The sequence below is a fragment of the Anolis carolinensis genome, chromosome 4, assembly GCF_035594765.1.
Source record: "Anolis carolinensis isolate JA03-04 chromosome 4, rAnoCar3.1.pri, whole genome shotgun sequence".
Taxonomy (NCBI): Eukaryota; Metazoa; Chordata; class Lepidosauria; order Squamata; family Dactyloidae; genus Anolis; species Anolis carolinensis.
Window position 1 is genome coordinate 245009965 of NC_085844.1, and position 22950 is coordinate 245032914.

The following is a 22950-nucleotide window of genomic DNA, read 5'->3' on the forward strand; positions in this document are numbered from 1 at the left end:
CTCCCTAATGACGCGTACCGGATGTGGCGGCTGTGACTTTTCCTTTACTATGCGGTTTGGCTTCACTACAACGTTTTGGGGCACAGTGTGGCCGCTGGTCACTGTGGGTAGTTGCTGGTTGCTTTCCTGTGATTGCTAAGCTCCATCGAGTAGGTGGAGTGGGTTTCCAGCCATTTTGACATAGTTTGTATTAATCTGGATTATTTCCCAGGATAATCCAGATTATATCCCGAGTTCGGGTTTTTTGAGTTCTTTTTGGACACTGAGGAGAAAGTGTTTTGAGCTCTTTCTTGGTTGTTTTCTAGGCTCTTTTGTGTTGTTTTGCAATTACCTGAGTTATTTATATTGGCTGGCATCTGACTCGTAACATTACAAGAATAAAAATTAGTATAGTCTTGTTCTCCTCTTAAAAAAAATTAGTATAGTCTTGTTCTCCTCTTAATTTCCCGATGGACCAAAGTTTAACAATATTTAAAGCAAATATAGACATTGATCTGACTGTTGATTGGGGCTGGATTTTGCAACCTCTACATGCTTTCAGATTGTCTGTCAAACTGACTGGGTGACTATTGTTTGGATCCCCCTGTTTTGGAGACAACATTCACCCTCTTCTAACCAATTGGACTTAATCTGTCTCTCCACTGCAATCCTCTTTCCTTATGTCTTTAGATTGTAAGCCTGAGGGCAAGGAGCTGTTTATTTTTGTTCTTTTTCTTGTAATACACCATGTACACTGACAGAACTATATAGGTAATTGGTAATAACAAATAACACACATGATATCAGATAGGTCCTCGTGTGGGTGGTCAAGATGAAAGCCACTTTTCCTTATTATGGCCTCCAAGTGCAACATAATCTAGAGAATGTTCCCATCCCACACAATCCCTCTCTCCCATTTCAAATATAGCTTTATTATCTATAGTCAGCCCCTCACATTTACAGGTATGACTTTTTCAGGTTTGATTAAAATGTTCTGTCTCAGAGTCCACCAGAAACTGGACATAAAATTTCACTAGAGGACCCACAGATTACAAAAAAGGTGTTCTCTCAAGTAATTTAAAATTAGTGAGCTTTTAATTCAAATTTTTCCACTTTTGTGGAGCTCTTGGACCCATAACCCCAGCAAGTGTTGAGGAATGATTTTAATTTCTAAGATGCTGACAGCATGATGCTATCTTATGCAGGAGTGGTCACTCAAACAACACTTGGGTCATGAAAGAACCAAACTGTCATGACATGCATGCTGAAGGTATGCTTTGTGATCTCAGGAGGTAGGAAACGGGTCTCTAGTATTTTAGTTAACTAGGTTTCAGGAAACTTATTTAGCTCTGTTGGAAAGAGCAGTTGGGCAGTGAAATGGAAAGCCCTGGAGGTAAGTGGGCTTTACACAAAGGCTGAACGGCCATCTCTCAAATTGCTTAAGCTGTGGATTTCTGCATGGCAGAGGGCTCTTGTGATCCCGTACAGCTCTGCACATTTATGTTTTATCTTCAATAACATTACTCCTATCTCATCTAGATAATAAAGAGGAGAGGATGAGATTCTATTTTATGTAACAACAGAGTCATAAAACTACATTGATGGTTCAAAAAACACTAAGGATCAATAAGAAAATCAGTAATAAGCCAGTGGGGAAAAACCATCAATAAACAGGCTGTGAAATATCACCAGTCTAAAGGTTTAGCTCACCCACAAAGATTTGATTGTGATACCGGCGCAAAGGAACATTTATTTTTTAAATATATATATATTGTTTGCATGTTCATAACAAAGGAGTTGTCATGAGATGATGGTACAGTGTAAACGCATCTGAAACACTACTGGCCATTAGTCAAGGCAAAAAACAGAAGGCGAGTGGGAAATTAAACGGCAGCCTGGAGAAACATCTGCCTGAACTTTCTTTGGCAGTTCATTTCCTGCCATTAAGCTGCCCTGAGACCACACTAGGCCAAGGTATCATTGGGTTATTGGAAGCTTTTAGGGAAATTGAAACACTGCAACTACTCAAAAATGCAAAGCCAGAGCTCTTAAAACTGAGTCAGTCAGGTCTCTATATCCTGGGAGAGTTTCAGACATCCATTAGTATTCCTCTCCAGGGACTGGATTCTGGCCGCAACAATCAGACAGTTGCACAGAGCTTCCCCCATCCACAAGAATGCAGAAAAAGCACAAAAATGGGAAGAAAGGGAGCTGGTTATTTTAACATCCCATTGCACTTTATTCAAAATTCCAATGACAGCTGTCTATTTTAATATGTGCATTTTAATAGTATTATGTTTTATCTCTGTGTTTAAACCATGTTGTACCTCTCCTCGAGCATGAAAAGGGATGGGTGGCAAATACAATGTATTCATCATGGGTGATTACTTGTGGCTGGCTGAGTGTGATTGTCTTCCAGAGATCTGTCACAACAAGAACGTAGATTTCCAGATGGAAAGAGGTCCCAACAAGGGTTTACTTGCCACACCTTCCTCTTGTCACATTTTCCCCTTTTGCCCTCTATTCACACCTCTTCAAAATTCATAGCACCATTGCCAACTGCTGACCTCCAGTTGGAAGACTTGAGTGGCAGGACTTGCCAGTTCTTGGTGATTATACCACATTTTTAAAGGTTATCTTTAAGTTCAACTTTTCTGTTGTCTACCGTCATTCTGTTTTCCATTCTTGAGTTGAGAATAACGTAACTGCTTTGCAAAACAGTGATTAGGCATTCAGAAAACATGATCTGTCCAGAAAAGTTGATGGCAGAGAAGCATCATTTCAATGCTGGTGGTCTTTGCTTTTTCCAGAACACTGACATATGTCCATCTGTCTTCCCAGGAGATTTGCAGGGCTTTTCAGAGGTAACGTTGATGGAATCTTTCCAGAAATCAAGAGTGATGTTTGTAGATGGTCTATGTTTTGCAGGCATATAAAAATGTTGGAAGGACAACAGCTTTATAAACAAGCATCTTGGTCTCCCTACGAATGTCCTGATCCTCAAACACTTTCTGCTTCATTTGAAAAAGTGTTGCACTCGCAGAGCTCAGATGGAGTTATGTCAGCTTTTGTGGAGAGGCCTAGGTGGCCGAAATGGTCAACATTTTCTAGCAGTATACCATTAAGCTGAATTTTTGGCATTGTAGAGGGATTGGCTGATGCCTGCTGATAGAGCACTTTGGTTTTCTCAATGTTCAGTGAGAGGCCAGGCTTTTCATAGGCTTCTGCAAAGGCGTTTAAAATGGTTTGTAGGTTTTTCTCTGAATAAGCACAGTCTATCATCAGTATGGAGCCTCCGGTGGCACAGTGTGTTAAAGTGCTGAGCTGCTGAACTTGCAGACCGAAAGGTCCCAGGTTCAAATCAGGAGAGCGCCTGCTGTAAGCTCCAGCTTCTGCCAACCTAGCAGTTTGAAAACATGCAAATGTGAGTAGATCAATAGATACCATTCCGGCAGGAAAGTAACGGCGTTCCATGCAGTCATGCCGGCCACATGACATTGGAGGTGTCTATGGACAATGCCAGCTCTTCGGCTTAGAAATGGAGATGAGCACCAACCCCCAGAGATGGACACAACTGGACTTAATGTCAGGGGAAACCTTTACCTTTATCATCAGTATATTGGAGTCTTCTAACTAAGGACCTTTTCACACGTCACTCCTCCCTGTACCATTTTACACCCCATGTCCCTCCTTCCCACATCAGATGAGGGTGAATGGGACACCTGTCCCTGTCACCATCAGATGGGGAAAATGGCTGAAAATTCTGGGTAGCTCTTTTGGAGCTACCCAAAAAAACACTTACCAAGGTGCCATGGGCAAGGAAGCATATTGCAATGCTTCCTCGGCACTTAGGGGATAAATAGGGCAGGGCCTGCCGAGCATGTGATGATGCTTTGCGAGCCCAATTCCCAAAGTGTTGCAGTGCAATGCCCCAGTGTGATAAGGTGGAAAAATGTTGTAAACTCTCTTTTGGCTTTTAACTACTGAAGTTAAAGAGCTTGCTATCTGCCTTTTAGGTAATTTCCATTCTTGTAGGAAGCTTCCCATTAAACAAGGTGCAGAATCACAACTAGGAAGAAAATAAAACTGGGGCAATAATTCATCCCCATTTGACAATTTATTCCACCTTAAATTGGTCACTTTAGGAGCCTCTGCTGTCCAGGACTGTTGTCATCACGTCACCATGGGAAAGCTGAAGATTGTCATAAAAGTATCAGGGGGCATCCATTTTTCAAGAGCATGGTCCAGAGAGCATTACTATTTGTTGTTGTTTTTGTTGTTGTTGTTATTGTTGAACTATGGGTGTAGTCTCCAGGTGACTGATAGTTGCCCACTAGGCTTGAGCGATCCATGAAAAAATTGATTCTAAACTCGTTTCAAAAGTAGGGGGCGCCAGCGTTTCGTTTCTGATGTCATTTCCGAATTTTGCCCCCCAAAAAATTCGAAATTAACGAAAATTCATTAGTTTCAAAAGTAATTCGTTAATGGCGGACGCGCATGCGCAGTGGCCAAAAAAAAACCAGCACGAGGGGAGATTTTACAGGACTCTTCCGCCCTCATTTTTTGAGTGATCTTCTTCAAACTTGGTACAGTGGTAGAACACATTTAACACTGATAGCTCACCAAAATTTGGAACGTTTCCCTTATCCTCTGAGTTTTGGCGAATTTTCATAGCTTTTATAATAAACCATTTTTTTAATAATTGCAGAAATCTGTTCCTGGTTTGAAAGTCTTATTTCCTGTTACATTGGGTTGTCTTTATTGTGAAAGTCATTGTTCTACTTCAGAAACTTTGTTTTTGTGGCTGAAACTTTGTTACATTGGTGTGTGTGTGATATATACTGTGTATATATATATATATATATATATATATATATATATATATATATATATATATATATATATAGTCCCTGCATATGTGTGTGTGTGTTTGTGTGTGTGTGTATATAGGTAAAGGTAAAGGTATCCCTTGACGTTAAGTTCAGTCATGTCTGACTCTGGGGGTTGGTGCTCATCTCCATTTCTAAGCCCAAGAGCCAGTGTTGTCCATAGACACCTCCAAGGTCATGTGGCCGGCATGACTACATGGAGTGCCATTACCTTCCCGCCAGAGCGGTACCTATTGATCTACTCACATTGGCATGTTTTCAAGCTGCTAGGTTGGCAGAAGCTGGAGCTAACAGCGGGCACTCACTCTGCTCCCGGGATTTGAACCTGGGACCTTTCGGTCTGCAAGTTCAGCAGCTCAGTGCTTTAACACACTTCGCCATCGGGGCTCATGTATATATAATATACATACACATACACACAATGTGGAGAATATGTGGAAAGGTAGATAGATAAGTTGGGAGCCACAGCGAAGGCACCTTCCTGGGAGCAAGGTCTAATAATAATAATAATAATAATAATAATAATAATAATAATAATAATAATAATAATAATAAATCCCTTACAATATCCAAGATGGCTCACTGCTACAGAATCTTGGGAGCTTTAGTTTGGTATGGTACCATTATTGGCAGAGAAAGCTAAGCTGTAGGAGTTGAAATCCAATCATTTATCCTCCCTATAGAATCAATTTTATATGCATTTTTAGCTACAGAAAAGCTAAAATCAGGACAGTAAAAGAACAACACCCAGAAAATGGGAATTCCAGACAGGAAACAATCAGGACCAGCTAATACCTTCCAACAAAGGATTCCCCCAGGTAGGAAGCAGCCAGGCTTTGAAGCTGCAAGGCTATTCAATGCTAATCAAGGTGACCAATTGCAACATTCACACTTGCCTCCCACAGACAAGAGTTCTTTCTCCCACCCTGGACCTTCCACAGATATAAACCCCACTTGCCTAGCTTCGCACAGACGTCAAAACCTCTGAGTATGTCTGCCACAGATGTGGGTGAAACATCAGGAGAGAATGCTTCTGGCACATGGCCATAGAGCCCGGAAAACTCATAGCAACCCAGCCAGTAGGCTGTTGCTGAACAACCTATGAACTTTTAGCATTAAAGGAAAAAATGTCCAAGATTTTATCACTTAATACTGTTGGAAGAATAGAATGCTTCTATACCAGGCAAGGGCAAACTTTGCCCATGTCTGGAGTTAGGAATTGTAGGAATTGAAATCCAAAACAATTTGACAGAAAACTGGGAGTTGTAGTTTGGCATGGTACTGGCTCTCTTCTGCAGGGAAGGGGCTAGGGACTTTGTAAAACTACAGCTCACATGACATGGCACTGAATCTGTTGCAATTGAGCTGGTGCCAGAATCCTTTCTGGGAGATCTCCTCAGTGGAGATATCTCTTAAAGGGATATCCTCTGGCTCTAAGGATTCCGTTTAGGAAGGCAAGCCTTGTTTTGGTATTCCCCTTTAAGCCTGGCTGAAGAAGCAAAACCAAACGGCGGCTCCAAGGCAGGGCGAGGCAAGGCGAGGAGAAGGCCAAGCGCAGGCAGGCATGTCTCTTCTCTCTTCTCTTCGCTCCCTCCCTGCTTTGCGGAAGGCTTCTACTGAGCCGGTGTGGTCCCCGCGGGGGGGGGGGGGGGGGGGTCTCAATGGCATTTTTAAAATGCTAGCAGATCGATGGCCATGCCTCTCCCTCCCTCTTCCGCTCTGATTGGCTGAGAGGCATGCCAACATGGCTTCTCCTCTCAGAGGAGCTACAGCTACATCCAAAGACATCAGAAACAAACGAAAAAAAAGTACTTTTATTATTCAAATTCGTAATATTTGTAAGGCAGTTCAATATCAATTCAAAAGTAATTATGAAACGAATTTTAAACGAATTTAACGAACTAACGAAAAATTTGCTCAAGCCTATTGCCCACTGCTGCTAAATTTAATGTAAAAGTATCACCCAAAATCCTTTTAGCTTCTTACACATGTGTACTGTCTTTTACATAACTGGTTGTATTGATTTTTTTTTACCAGTGTGCAATGACTATATCCAATCAATAGCTTCATAAACTAAGTTCTGAAAGTGTCACTATTGTGCATACAGTTCTGCATTCAAAAATGATTCATAGTTATTTCTCAGTGCATCCAATGATTCACTGAAATTGCCTGGACAGCCACTGCTCCTTCCTTGTTCTACAAGAGCATAACAAGCAGTTATGGAGGCAAATACGCAACTGGTAGCACAACACCAGTATTTAGAAAAGTGGCATAGCGAAACTGCCACCAAACTATGAGAATAATCTTGTTAGTGCAAGGGTTCTTAATCTGGAGTCTACAGATAGACTGTGCACTTGGATAGGAGTTACAGACGATCCTAGCTACTTCTGCCAATGCACTCCTGCTCCCGAGTGATGGTGACAACAAAGATAATGCAGTTTGGGGTCATCTTGGCAACGGCTGCAGATTCAACATGTAAATACTGGCTCCAGGATTGCTTTGGGCCAGAATAATACCAGCTCATTTTTAAAAGCCTTCCTTTTTCAGCCCAGAGGCAGACAGAAGTGAAGAATCCCACTTTGTGACAAGTATTTTTGAACCCAGTTAAACCTCTCTCCCTTCGGGACAGCCTCATGAAGGATCCAATAAGCCCAAGACAAATTGTTTGCAAAGCCCTGTGTCTTTCCATTTTCTCAGAGCACATTCTGTTCAGCTACAAATCATTTCTCTCTGCTTCTAAGACCAATATTGCCTCAGCGCAAGAAGGGACATTGATTTTAGCTCTCCTGCAATACCCCTAGAAAGGCGGTGATAAATTCACTAATTGGATGAGAAGAAAAAAAACAAAAAGAGGGAGATGGCGCATCCACTTTCTGGATCGTCACGTCTTAGCACTGAACTTCACCATGGCTAGTTCCAAAATACAAGTTGGGAGGCCTGGGGCAGTTTTGGTGGGTTTGAGGGGTAAATAATTACCTTCAGCAAAACAGTCTCCAGCTGCCTGCTTCCAGCACCTTACCTTCTGAGCAATAAGTGCATTTCCTTCAACATTTCACAAATTCAAAATGAGACATTTGTGACCAAGCAACATCAGAGCAGAATCATGAAGACAAAACCACTTAAGTTAGGTAAGGTTGCAGAAGTTTGTTTGTTTATTTATTTGTATATTTATTATATTTATATTCCGCTCTTCTCACCCCAGAGGGCACTCAGAGCGGCTTACAAATCAAATGTACATACAATATATTATTAGGATAGCACAATATAAGCATTAAATTACTATATTGTACTATATCATTATATGGTAATATTATCAGTAATATTACATTTAATATATAATTACAATAGAGTCTCACTTATTCAACATAAACGGGCCGGCAGAATGTTGGATAAGCAAAAATGTTGGATAATAAGGAGGGATTAAGGAAAAGCCTATTACACATCAAATTAGGTTATGATTTTACAAATTAAGCACCAAAACATCATGTTATACAACAAATTTGACAGAAAAAGTAGTTCAATACGCAGTAATGCTATGTTGTAATTACTGTATTTACGAATTTAGCACCAAAATATCACAATGTATTGAAAACATTGACTACAAAAATATGTTGGATAATCCAGAACGTTGGATAAGTGAGACTCTACTGTAATATTATTATATTATATTATTAGTATAATATTGTATTACATTATAATATTATTATCAATATTATAAGTATATACAATATATTATATATTTATAAATTACTGTATGTATATATATATATATATATATATATATATATATATATATATATATATATATATTATATCCTTTTCTCTCCTTACTCCTTGCTGAGTCAATTGATTATCAACTACTTTTGCACCTCAAACCCATTTGCAGCCATTGTGAAAGAAACTGAGGGCATAAGAGGAAAATGGGAGGATATTAGAGAAACTGGGGCATTTTAAAAGCCGAAAAAATGTGATGACAACAAATCATGACCATTCCTGCCAAATCAGGACATTTGGAAGGTATGTTAGTACTTTATGTCTCCAACCAAACTCACTATGCTTCTAGAGGGAGACAACATTTTGAAGCTACCATGTTGATTTGAGTAATATCAGATGACATCCCACCAACATCTTGAAGGTGGATTGTATGTTGTTCCAAACTAAAGGAAAGGAACCAAATTCTATATGGCAAGACCTCAATATCCATAAGGGATATGTTCCTGGCTGGACTGTGGTTACCTTCAATCATGGATATGATTGAACACCATTAACTTATCCCTCTTCCAGATAGCATAAAATGAAGTAATTTAATGGGGCTTGGTCATATCCATGATTGAAGGTAATTCTGTTCAGCCAGGAATGTACCCCTGGATATTTGGTTTGTTTCCATTGGTTTGGAATCCCTTCCATTTGGACATGTCTAGCAGTCTGAGCAACATGTTTCAAATCCTCTGGTCTTCCACTCCATTTTAATATGTGTTCCTCATTTTGTCCCTCTGGTTCATTTTTTTTTCAACCCAATACTTGACCTCAAATTTGTTGGAGCCATAATTCCTACTAGTGGTCCATCTAACTTTCAAATGGTTTTCTGAGCTTGGGGATTTTTTTTTATTGGACTACATGTCCCAGAATCCAGCAGTCTACATGACAACTGGGAATTCTGAGAATTGTTGCACAAATACTAGTTTTTTTTTCTATCCCTGCATGGTCGTTAATCCATGTCAGAATCTTAGGAGTGTAAGGGGTGATTTGGGCGTCCCCCAGACATTTATACATTACCCGAGTTCGCCAAGCCGCTATGAGACCACCACTCAAGAGCCCAAAATAGTTGAGGACAAAAACACCTTTATTAGGTAGCTACCGACAGACAGGGCAACATGGGCTGTTGCTGATCCAAACTGTCTGTCCAGAGCTAATCAGCCCCGGACAATATATACCCTACTTGTTTACTACATTTCTAGTTCCCCTTTCTGGACTAGATTTACTGGAAATCCCCCAGTTCAGTTTGTGGTTAGCTAGCTACATCCTGCCTTGTCAACAACTCCAGGATGTGCTAACCACAACTTTCGACAGGTGCAAGCAGAACACATGTAATTTATATATTGCATACATTTCTCGGAATCGGCTGACCACAAGCTTGACCACAACTGAATTCTTGCTTAAACATAAAACACATGATGTCCTAAGACAGCAAGTTTTATCTTTAATTCAGAGGGGAGACTGATCTAGTTTCCAAGCAGACAAGCATTCTAAATTGGAGTCACTTTGGTGTCTCAGTGACCCCTTCATTCCCCCGTTTTTTCATGTAACCAAGAAAGACAATTTCTTGGTTGCACAGGTGTCCAATTACAGTGGGGTATTCCAAGGTATTCAGCTGTATGTAACATGTTGAACTTCTCTTCAAGCACGACCTGATACATGGCAAAAGAGACAAGGCAAAAATCATGATTAGCAACATGACAAATAATATTTTGATGAGGTCTCTCAGCCACCCAATCCACAAGGTAATCAGCGAACCTGTTCTAAATCCTTCTCCCTCAGTTAGATATCAGGATCATAGCCACGTTTTCATCATAAGCTCTTTTAGGCCTGTTTCACCGGTCTGTTGCCCAATGCCTGCAGGGCTACTCTCGCGGGTGTATCTCAATATTGGTGGGGACTAGGGTACCAATGGTGCAGGTACCAACCCACTGTGGGGGCAAGACTTTACCTCCCCACTTCCCACATATCCAGAAATACCCCGGAGGCAATCCTCCCATGGCATGGTTATCAAGCAAAATACCGGGCCTTGGCCTTTCAGGAATTTGATATTCCATTGGGAAGTTTCCTCGTGTCCGGACCAGATCTTGCCGTGGTGGGGGTGCAGCTCTCACCACCGGTGATCGTGGTGAAGGTGCAGCACCACCCACAGGCGGTTGTGGTGGAGCTGCCGCTCCCGCCACAGGTGGCTGAATTGCTGCCTGAGGCAGCTCCGACCCGGGCTTAACCACATATCGTGCCGAACGAGAAGGTGGTTTCTTACCATCACCCTCTGGCAAGGAAGCTTGCCTTCTTGATTTTTTTTTTCAGGTGACCATCTCTCTGTGGCTATTCAACTCTCATGAATATGTTGTCATAATATACAGGGAGAGTGAGATTACAATGAGGGTAATCTCCTACTTCTATGAGATTGACTTGGGGGAAGTTTTTATGATCAATTTCTGAGATCCCATCTGTGAATCTTGCCAAACAAGCTGATGCAGTTGGTGCAGAATCATCATGGGCCAACATAAATTGAGCCAAATCAGTCAACCCCTCTTGGTCAGCATATGTCCAAGGGGTGAACAATTTCCATCCAGATACATCCAGCAGTGGCCCTGCTTTCATGACCCAACCCTCATATTGAGAGTGAGGGCTATGGGCACAAATCCAGCAGTCTTTAACCTCTGCTTCTTTACTATATCTTTAATTAGTTGGTGGAACGTGTTTCTGTCCCAACCCATCTGGGCCTGCACCAATGGCATCATGATCAATATTAAAAAGCATAATTGTGTCCTCATTTTCACACTTGTGTTTGTCCTCAATATTACAGCACAGAGCACAAAAACAGAATACAATACAACCCACAAATCCCCACACCCAAAACCCAGTGTCCATTCGGTCTTTTGGGACACTCTCGGAAGTGTACCCTCCTTCCTTCTTCAAGGCGGTTCTAGGTAACCTGACCTCTGGGGCTAGCTCTAGGTAGCTTCGGGCCCCTCCTCTTCAGGGCAGCTCTTGGTAGCTTGACCCTTAGGGTGTGTGAATTTGAGTGGATTGTCCTTACGCAGGTTTACCTTCCAGATGTCAGGGTCTTTGGTGGTGTAGTCCTTTTTTTTTTTTATGCAGGTGTAATGTACCCCCGGCTCCACATCGCTTAACTTCACAGTAGTAAGAGTTATTTGGACCACCTCCAGTGGTCGAACACCTCCAGTGGTTCCTTCCACCTTGGCCGAGGGGATCATACTTCCAATCTTTCAGGCAAACCTAGTCTCCTGGTGAGAAAAACATGTAGCGCAGTAACAGGGAAAGGGATAACGCAGCATTCCAGTAAGTTTATACAGTTTGTTTAACACCATATTCAGAATTTGGACCTCTTTCATCAATTCCTGTTTTCCCAATTCATGTATGTCTCATTGCAGAGGTCTAATTCTCAGAGAGGGTCTTCCATACAACAATTCATAAGGTTGGCAAAAGCCTGGTACTTTCATACATGTTGGTTAACAACCTGTCCAAAGATTGGACTTCTTTCCAGAGCCCTGTTCATTCTTTTACCCAAAGATTAGGGTCAATTACAATGCAATTTCCAAGCGGTGCCTCCCACCTGGGCTAGGCACCCAAGGACCTGGTGAACAAAGGCCGCGGGCCTCTGCCACCTGGTGACCAAATGACTGAGCCATTGTCACCCCAATGTGTAGAGCATCCCGTGCCCAGGGATTGCATCCCTTGACAAAGCACGCCTGACCTCTACAACTCTTTCAGCGGTGGTTGGAATCCACCCTGAATACTCCAGACCCTTGGCATCTTCGGCGAAATCAACTACTAAGGACTCAAAAGATTTAAAGGGTGTTGTTTACAAATTTCACATCCTGGGGCAGCAGCTCCGGCCAAGGCCTGCAAGCCATCCACCCAGAGCTGCCCCTCCAAGAGTGAAGCTATTCCAATTGCACCTAAATGGGTTTGTCTACTAATTTCTTTAATAATTTCCATCCCAAAGCTTTTGGGACATAAATTTTCTCATTGGGTAAGATAAAAACCTTACCCTTCCATCTTTCCCCTTCTGCTAGGGCCCACTCCTTCTCTTGTGCAGAGTAAGTCATGGACTCTACTACGGGCGTAACATCCAATTGTAAAACTGCTTCTTCTGATGTGCTTTCATCTGCTGCTTTCCTAGCTTGTTGGTCTGCCAGGCGATTTCCCTGTGTTACCTGATCCTCACCATACTGATGTCCTTTGCAATGCATGACTGCTATCTCTTTTGGTTCCCATACTGCATTTAAAAGTTGCAAAATTTCTGTTGCATTTTTGATCTGCTGTCCTGCAGAGGTCAGCAGTCCCCTTTCCTTATGAATGGCTCCGTGGGCATGCAAAGTGGTGAAGGCATATTTTGGGTCAGTATAAATGTTGACTCTTTTTCCTTTAGTCAATTGGGGGGGCTCTTATCAGAGCAATCTACTCGACCCGCTGTGCGGAAGTCCCCGGAGGCAACCCCTTTGCCTCTAGGGTCTCCCCATTGCTATTCACCACTGCATACCCCGCTCTCCTTTCGGAACCAACCACACGACTTGACCCATCTGTGAAAAGCACCCATTCCGGAGTTTGTAGTGGCAGATCTTTGAGATCTGGCCTACTTGAATACACTTCATCCATCACTTCTAAACAATCATGCTGCATCAATTCTCCTTCTTCCACTGGCATCAAGGTAGCTGGGTTCAAAGTGGCACACACTGTCAATTTAACCTGTGGATTGTCTACCAACATGCTCTCATACTTAAGCATTCGGCTATTGGTGAGCCAATGGTGTCCCCTTTGTTCCATTAAAGTCACTACTGCATGGGGACATTTTAAAATCACAGGCTGCCCTAAGGTCAGCTTGTTTACTTCTTCCACAAGAACCGCAGCAGCCGCTACAGCTCTCAAGCATGAAGGCCATCCACAGGCCACATTGTCTAATTGCTTAGACAAATAAGCCACCGGCTGAGTCAACACTCCTACAGCCACTCCTTTGCGTTCTCCTACATACATACATACATACATACAATGCTGGGGCAAACATCAAAGCTTTCTTCAATTGCTCAAACGCATCTTGCTGTTCAGTTCCCCATGCCAAGGGGTCTCCTGACTTCCCTTTGGTAGCCTCGTGGAGGGGTTTGGCATATAGTCCGAAGTTCGGAATCCATATACGACAAAACCCTGCCTCTCCCAGGAATTCTCTAACCTGTTTCCTAGTCCGGGGGGTAGGGATGGAGCAAATGGCTTCTTTGCATTCCACCTCTAGCCTCCGGAGACCTTTTTCCCAAAACCTTGTAACCTTTATCACAAAACAAAACTATAACAAAGCCTTAGTTCCTCTCAAACATTCTTCTCTACTATCTGTTCTAAGAACACGCAACAAACAAAGCATCTTAGGTTATAATGACACAAAACCACACTGGTCCCACAAAACTCACAAAACACACCTTGAGTCTGGATAGGGGAGGTCTTGCCTTCCCCTTTTCCTTTCCATTAGGATGCCAATTTCCATTTGGGAACCACCTGTAACTATAACTCTATTCCTTCCAGTCATCCCATTGTTTTCTGCCATACACTAACATTCTTCCACCCATTCTGGATCCTTTCGCACAACCTCACACAGATACACAAACTCTTAAAGTGTAAACAGGATCAAGTGAACCTTCGGAAAGTCACTGGGGAGTGAAGGGGAATGAGGGCCACTCTATCTCACGCGACACACGCAACTTGCATGCCTTTATTCCTTTCTATTATCCGCCTGCAAAGCTTCCAATAAGCTATAGTGTCATGCACTTTATGTTCTTCTCATACACACACAAATAACAGCCATATACATTTTCATACAATCATGCATTTTCACTCTTGTAGGGCACAATGCCCCAGCTCCCTTTCTGTTCATTTATATAGATATTCCTGGAAACTCAAATTCATCATCTTCTCTCAGAAAAACCAGCCCATGCTTCATCCAATGCAGGATCAACCAATCCAATTGCAACCGGACCCCTACTGGGCTGATTAACAGCTCCACGGTTCTGTCTCCTTCCTTTCCAACTTCCACTCCCATTTTGCACTTTCCTATTCTGTCCTCCTCCAAGATCCACCTTACAATCCGCCGCCCAGTGCCTTTGCTTGTGGCACCGTGCGCATTTATTCTTTCCAAGCTCATGCCCTAACACAGCGGCTATAACCTTGGCCCTACGAGACACCGCTGCCTCTTCCCGTTTGGCTTGCACCACCTCCCGGGACAAATAAACCTGGTTTGCAATCTCCAAAATCCTTTCCAAAGTCAAGTGAGCCAAACCAGCATCTTTCTGTAACTTTCTCCGTATGTCTGGGCTGCACTGGCTAGAGAAAACACTCTTCAACACTATCTTTCCTGCCGCCTGATCCCTCTGATCATCCATGTCATATGGAGAAAAACTTTTCGAATGCTTCCCTGAGCCTTTCTAGAAATGCTACTGGACTTTCATTCTGCTCCTGCTCCATCTGGTAGATCTTTCTCAAATTTGGAACTCTTGGAGTCCCTTTTTCCAGGGCACAAACATTCAGGTTCTGATACAGCCTCAATGAGTTTCTACCATTTGCTGTATTCAGATCCCCTTGAGGGTCTACTCTCACTGGGAACACTTTCTCTTGGTATACATCCACAACATCCAAACTTCCAAACAGTGCACCGAGCACAAACACAAACCAAATACAGCATCCAAACCTCCAAACAAGGCACCATTCCTGCCTCGGCTGTGTACTCCTTCAATTGCTCAAAGTTATTCAACATACATCGGAGGGGGGTCATTGGCCCTCCTGTCCCTTTCGATTCTTTCCCACCCATTGGGGTACGCGGATTTGACCCTGGCCCGCACAGCCGGAAGATCAACGGTCTTTCTCCGCTTTCCCACTGGACGTGAAAGATTATTTTCCTAGTGGAGTATGTCCCCAGACCGTGGTCGGACCATCCTTGCACGTCTTGCTACTAGGGCCTGCCTCCGGACCTGGTCGGATTCCCCTTGCAGGTCTTTCCCAGAGCTCTCTTCCCTTTGGGGTTCTCTTGGTTCCCAAGGGATTCCTACGGGACCCCGAACTGCTTCTACAATTTAAAACTCTCCCTCCCCGCAATGCTAAACAACAAGCGGTTTTAAGAGGTATACTTGCCTAATTTTCGTTCCGTCCCGCGGCGGCCGGCCGACTTTCCCAGCGGTGGTTGTCTCACAACTTCTGTTTTGGAGGAGAGCACGCCTTTCCTTCGCTCGGGTGCCGCGAAGGGAACCACCGGTCTTTACCTCTATTTAGAGGCCGTGCGCACGTCTCGGCGCGGACCGTACGCAGCACCCCGGAAGGGGAAGTGGACACGCCTTGCTCCCAAGAGCAGCTCTTGAGTGGGCTACAACGGAACCTTGGCAAAACACTAGAAATCCCAAAATTCCGAAATCCCGGACCGGCCCCCAGAAATGTAAGGGGTGATTTGGGCGTCCCCCAGACATTTATACATTACCCGAGTTCGCCAAGCCGCTATGAGACCACCACTCAAGAGCCCAAAATAGTTGAGGACAAAAACACCTTTATTAGGTAGCTACCGACAGACAGGGCAACATGGGCTGTTGCTGATCCAAACTGTCTGTCCAGAGCTAATCAGCCCCGGACAATATATACCCTACTTGTTTACTACATTTCTAGTTCCCCTTTCTGGACTAGATTTACTGGAAATCCCCCAGTTCAGTTTGTGGTTAGCTAGCTACATCCTGCCTTGTCAACAACTCCAGGATGTGCTAACCACAACTTTCGACAGGTGCAAGCAGAACACATGTAATTTATATATTGCATACATTTCTCGGAATCGGCTGACCACAAGCTTGACCACAACTGAATTCTTGCTTAAACATAAAACACATGATGTCCTAAGACAGCAAGTTTTATCTTTAATTCAGAGGGGAGACTGATCTAGTTTCCAAGCAGACAAGCATTCTAAATTGGAGTCACTTTGGTGTCTCAGTGACCCCTTCAGGAGCTGTGTTGATTCTTAAAATTAGGATAGACGATAAAGATGTATATGTTTCCTTTTCAATCCATACAAGCAGTGCCCAAGTTACAAACATCTTAATTTTAAAAATTTATCATTACGCATGTTTTTTCTTTTGATGTGTTTTATTTTGTTTATTGTATTCACCTAGGCTTGACCCCATGTAGGTTGCCCCGAGTCCCTTCAGGGAGATGGAGGCGGGGTATAAAAATAAAGTTGTTGTTGTTGTTATTATTATTATTATTATTATTACCATAGTCAAGAATGAGGGTGAAACAACAGGAAGTGAGAGAGACCTACCACTGGGAAGGGAAATCCACTCCTGGAAGAGTTATTATCATGGGGGAAAGGGGTCTCAACTGAAGCTTTAATCCTTGTTTCCACAACAAGCCAGATTTTTCAAAATCCAATGATCACAAGGACAGAAAGTGAGTTGAGATCTTCTGAACAGGGGCACAGAAAGCAAAGGAAACACCACCGCAGTGTTAACCATTCCCTATTCTATCCAAAGTGTGTATGTATATATATGTGTGTGTATGTGGTGTGTGTGTATGTATGTATGTATGTATGTGTATATCTCTATCTATCTATCTATCTATCTATCTATATGGTAAAGGTTTTTCTCCTGACATTAAGTGTAGTTGTGTTGTCGACCGCATTTTAGGGGATCGGGCCCTTAAGGAGAGACCCGATCCGGTCCTGAGAGAACGGACCTTGGCGAAGCCAAAAGGAGAATTACGAGCCGCAATACAACCTGAAGCCGAAATGAAGAAGGTCCGCCAAAGTTGAAGGAAAATCCGCCAAGGAGTCTTTATTGAGCAATTCAGCTGAAGAGGACTCTAGTAGCGATCATTCGGTCTACTAGGGTACCATACAATCAAAATAAAGCCATATTTATACAAAATTTCAGTCTGACAGCCCTTTGAATTTCCCGCCCTGCTCCCCCGCCCATCTGATCGTTGATAGGCTAGAAGGTTGAACGAGGCGGGCTTTCGTTTCCCGCCTTGCTCCGTTGGCCCAATAGGAAGCTGCCTTTTGTCTCTACTCGGGCCAATCAGGAAAGAGAAGGCGGGAGTTATTGAAACAATGAGGTGACAGGGCAGGAACTATCGGATTAAGTCCTGCTAGACCGATTTCTTAAAGGGTGCTTAATTTATTAATGGCAGCAATCAAGGGTGTCCGGGTTTCTGTCACGTATACAGATTTTAGATATGCCTTGGGGTGTCAGAGGTGGAAGCAAAGATGGGTGGTGATGAGCCATATTGACAGGCTCTGCAGGGCGCCTTCCTGAGGTGTCCTGGATTTTCCTTTGGGTGAGATATGACAATGTTTGCCTTGGGGCGAATCACCTTTAGGACAACACTCTGAATTCGGCTACTCAAGCCCTATATTGTCCATGCAATTTGAATTTGATTGGGTTTAGCGGTGGCAGATTATCCTTTTGTTTTTGGGAAGGGAAGCCTGGGTCATAGGAAATGGGATAAGTTCTGGGGTTCAGGTTGAGTTCAAAATATTTCCTATTTGATTTCATGACTTGACAATTATATGAAATAAAATGAAAAATAAAATAAAGTTGGAATATAAACCATGCTGGGAAAAATACATATTTTCCGGGGATCCCAAAGAGTACAAATACATATAGGCAGATAGATAGATTTCATGGAAATAAGGGAGAATCCATAAAAGTGAGTTACATTGCATAAAGGGGAATCATGAATGGTATAAACAATTGAAAATATTTGATAAGAACGAAGTTCATAACATCTGGAGAACCCAGCATGGAAATTCATAAAAGTGGAGTTTTAGCAGCATGATTTTACAATTCATGAAGTTAGGCCAACGATTAGAAATTCATATAACAGTGATTCCTGAGGGTGTCCTGGTTCATAGAATATGAAAATTCATGGATACATTGGGAAAAGAGTTCATCTGTGGTGGAAGGAATTCATAGAAATAGCATGGGGAAGAGGTACATGTGGGTTGCAGTCTTTGGAAGTATAGGATTTCATAAGTTCAGGGGTAGGTTTGGGGAAGAGTGTTCTTTTCATTCATAAAATTATGAAGGTGTGAGTGAAACGCGGAAGGCGCCCGTCCAGGCACCCTCCTAGCAGCTGTAGAGAGGGTGAGGGTCCTTGGAGAACTATGTCTTCCCGGCAGGAAGAGCGATCCATCATCCACAGCTCACAGAATGGGCCGGTGATCTCTTAAACCCATTCCGCGGGTCGCGGGGAGAGAAAAGTCCGGGATAAGTCTTGGAAAGAGCAGTCGGCTCCGTCTGACAGTCAGCTGTTCCGAAGCTTTAAACTGGGCCGATCTTGGTTCCGCTGGTGGTCTTTGGGTCAGGAGCCTTAGGAAGGGTTAGAACTAAAAGAAGAGCGTGCTAGGGGTAATTTTGATAAAGATATGAGCCAATTTGTATCGTCCGCCGTATTAACCTATGGCGGAGGAGCCTCAGCCAGAGTTTAAAGGACGGACGGGTTAGTGAGAGGGAGGGGGAGGATTGCATGTTAAGAAAAAGGAGTCAAGGAAAGACACAAAATAACCAGATAGAGAGTGCTACTGTTATAAAATGTATGCTACTTTTATTGGGGGGATTTGTTACATAGTTCAGGGAAGGGGAAAGTGAAGAAAAAAAGATCTTTTAATAATAGTCTGCTGCGGTCCCGCTCTGTTCCTTTTACGATGGATCTGCGGAACTCTCCACTGCGGGTTCAAATCAATTTGAATGCTGGCGCTTCGGACATCAGTTGTGTCCAACTCTGGGAGTTGGTGCTCATCTCCATTTCTAAGCCGAAGAGCCGGTGTTGCCCGTAGACACCTCCAAGGTCAAGTGACTGGAATGACTGCATGGAGCATTGTTACCTTCCTACCAGAGCAGTACCTATTGATCTACTCACATTTGCATGTTTTATTTATTTATTTATTTATTTGCAGTATTTAATATACCGCCTTCTCAACCCCGAAGGTTAATCACGGCGGTTCACAGTGTTGGCGACAATTCAATGCTTTCAATAAAAAAACAGCATAAAACATCAAAGTTGACCCTCCCCTAATAAAACATTAAACATTATCAAACAGATCACATAAAATAGCATAATATATCACACAAAGACAATTTGTTTTAGAACTACTAGGTTGACAGAAGCTGGGGCTAACAGTGGGAGCTCACCCCACTCCTCGGATTTGTATCACTAACCTTTCGGTCAGCAAGTTCAGCAACTCAGTGGTTGAACCCACTCTGTCACTGTGCAGTAACACTTAAAAATATACCCGTTCTGACTTACATCTAAATCCAATTTAAGTTACTTGGGGACTGTCTGTCTTACAGAATTGTTAACCAGACTTTTGCCATATGCACAAAGAAGACAGCCAAGCAAAACAGAATGAAAATAATGGCATATGGTGTTATTTTAATTTATTTTACTTTTCTGGTCTTAGCCCAAAACAAAGATTCATTCAATCAGTCAATCCCTAGAAAATCAATTGTAGAAAGTACACTGAAGCCCTGCAGAGTTCATTACTTTATTAAGGCATTGTTAATTAAAAATGGCCTTTAATTTCCCCTACAAATCTTTGCTTAAGTTATTTTTCCCTGCAAGAATGTGGGCCTTTTTTTTTAAGTCCCTTGAGATCACAAAAGATTTTTCACATTAAAATAAGCTTTTCAAAATATCTTTGCCTCAATTTTATTTCTGCCAAAGGCTCCATTTGGCACAAAACATGGACTTTTGTGCGGCAAGGAATATAATTCACACAAAGGACAGTGTGGAAAGTGTAGGGGCAGAAGAAGAAGTTGCACAAACCATAGCCAGACTTCTGTATCAACTACTTAGTTATTTAAGTAAGTAAGTAATTAATTATATTAAAATATACTGAGTTTATTGAAATATTCTTAGTTTCCATAAGCATACTTAAATATACTCAGGTATATTTATTTACATACATAGGTATACATAACTGAGTAATTTCTCTTTCCCTGACACCTTCGCCTCCAATGGAAAATTTATTGAACCATGCTCTGATTTCTAACAGAATTATGACCATAGCAATAGTATCACAGGGTGCATTCACATTGTAGAATTAATGCAGAATTAAACCACTTTAATGGCCATGGCTTACTCCTATGAAATCCTAGGATGTGTAGTTTGGTGAGGCACCAGCATTCTTTGGCTGAGAAGACCAAAGAACTCCGGGGATTCCAAATCATTCAGTCATGGCAGTAAAAGTGGAATCAAACTGTATTAATTCTACAGCTTGGATGCATTCCTATTCATACCTACGTTCTGCTGTTCCATGCCAATTTATAGCAACCCTGAGATGACACTAAGGTGAACCTATCATAGTGATTTCTGGATCTAAAAATGTGTGGTTGCCCGTTCTATGTAGCTAGCTATGTTATGAAGGTGCTCATCTACACAAGCCACAAAGCTGGCAAGCTGTTTACATGCTCCACATTTGAATGCAGTGGGAGCAGAGTCCTGATCCTTCAGCCAGGCCAAACCCAACTGGATTATTAATATCACACTTTGTTTGTTCTTTGTCACTGCAATAGCCAGTCACAGAGCTTTGTTGACCTCCTGGCAATCACTGTTGACCTCCTCGCCCTCCAACATACTCTTTTCCTAGATCAATCCGGCATCTTTGCTAATATCAGCAAAGGCACCCAGCTATGGCCAGAAGCTCTCCAAAGCTCTATAGGTAGTTGGTTTTATCTAGCATTATGGACTGAAAGTCCCTGGATTTCATATGGGCGTCAAGGAATGACTTCTGGTCCAATTCTGGCCAGTGGAAATAAGTCCTTAGTGACAGATAGAATATTTAAGTAGCTGGTACAAAATACATACCAATACTTTTTGGACAAAAAGGTCTCATAATGCAAGGTAAAGGTAAAGATTTCCCCTTGACATTAAGTGCAGTCATGTCTGACCCTGGGGGTTGGTGCTTATCTCCATTTCTAAACTGAAGAGCCAGCATTGTCTATAGACATCTCCAAGGTCATGTGGCTAGCATGATTATATGTAGCATCGTTTCCTTCCCGTCGAAGTGGTACTTATTGATCTACTCACATTTGCATGTTTTTGAACTGCTAGGTTGGCAGAAGCTGGGGCTAACAACAGGAGCTCGCTCTGCTCCCTGGATTAGAACCGCCAACCTTTTGATCAGAAAGTTCAGGATCTCAGCAGTTTAATCTGCCACAGGGGGCAAAAAAGTCTCACAATCCAAAGGCACAACGAAAAAGCCCAACAACCTCACAACAGTTGACCATGTTTTTGTTTTTCAATGTAGTGTCTCAAAAGTTCAAAACATGTCTTTCTTGCTAAAGATGGGAAATCTGCAAATATCATACATTCTCGCCTCCAGAATATCCCATGATAGGTTTACATTACACCCCCTTCTACACAGCTGTATAAAATCCAAATTATTTGCTTTGAACTGGATTATATGGCAGTATAGATTCATATAATCCAGTTCAAAGCAGATAATGTGGGTTATCTGTCTTGATATTCTGGATTATATGGCAGTGTAGAAGGGGCCTTAGAATCACCTTTGAGTGCATCTATTATTATTTATTATTGTGTTTATTTATACCCCGCTCAAGGAGACTAAATGCGGCTTACATTAAAAACATTTCAATACAGTAGAGTCTCACTTATCCGACATAAACAGGCCGGCAGAACGTTGGATAAGCAAATATGTTGGATAATAAGGAGGGATTAAGGAAAAGCCTATTAAACATCAAATTAGGTTATGATTTTACAAATTAAGCACCAAAACATCATGTTATACAACAAATTTGACAGAAAAGGTAGTTCAATACGCAGTTATGCTTTGTAGTAATTACTTTATTTACGAATCTAGCACCAAAATATCATGATGTATTGAAAACATTGACTACAAAAATGTGTTGGATAATCCAGAATGTTGGATAAGTGAGACTCTACTGTACAATTTAAAATCTACAGATATACAAATATTAAATTAAACATCACTAAAAGTGGCTTACATTTAAAACATTTCAAAGCTTTAAAAAAGTCACAACATCCCCTGATTTGATCTTCACTTGTGGAGTGAATACAGTTTACTCCACACCACTTTAACTGCCCTGGCTCAATGCTATGGAATAATTAAAATTATAATTCATTGAATTACCAGGCTAAAGACCTTGTAAAACCATAACTCCTGAATTCCATACGGTAGCATTGAGCCACAGCAATTAAAGTGGAGTCAAACTGCATTAATTTTTACAGTGTAGATGCATTCAAGACTTGGTGGCACACAACAGCAACAAACTTTTAAGACGATTGGGGGTCAATTTTTTTT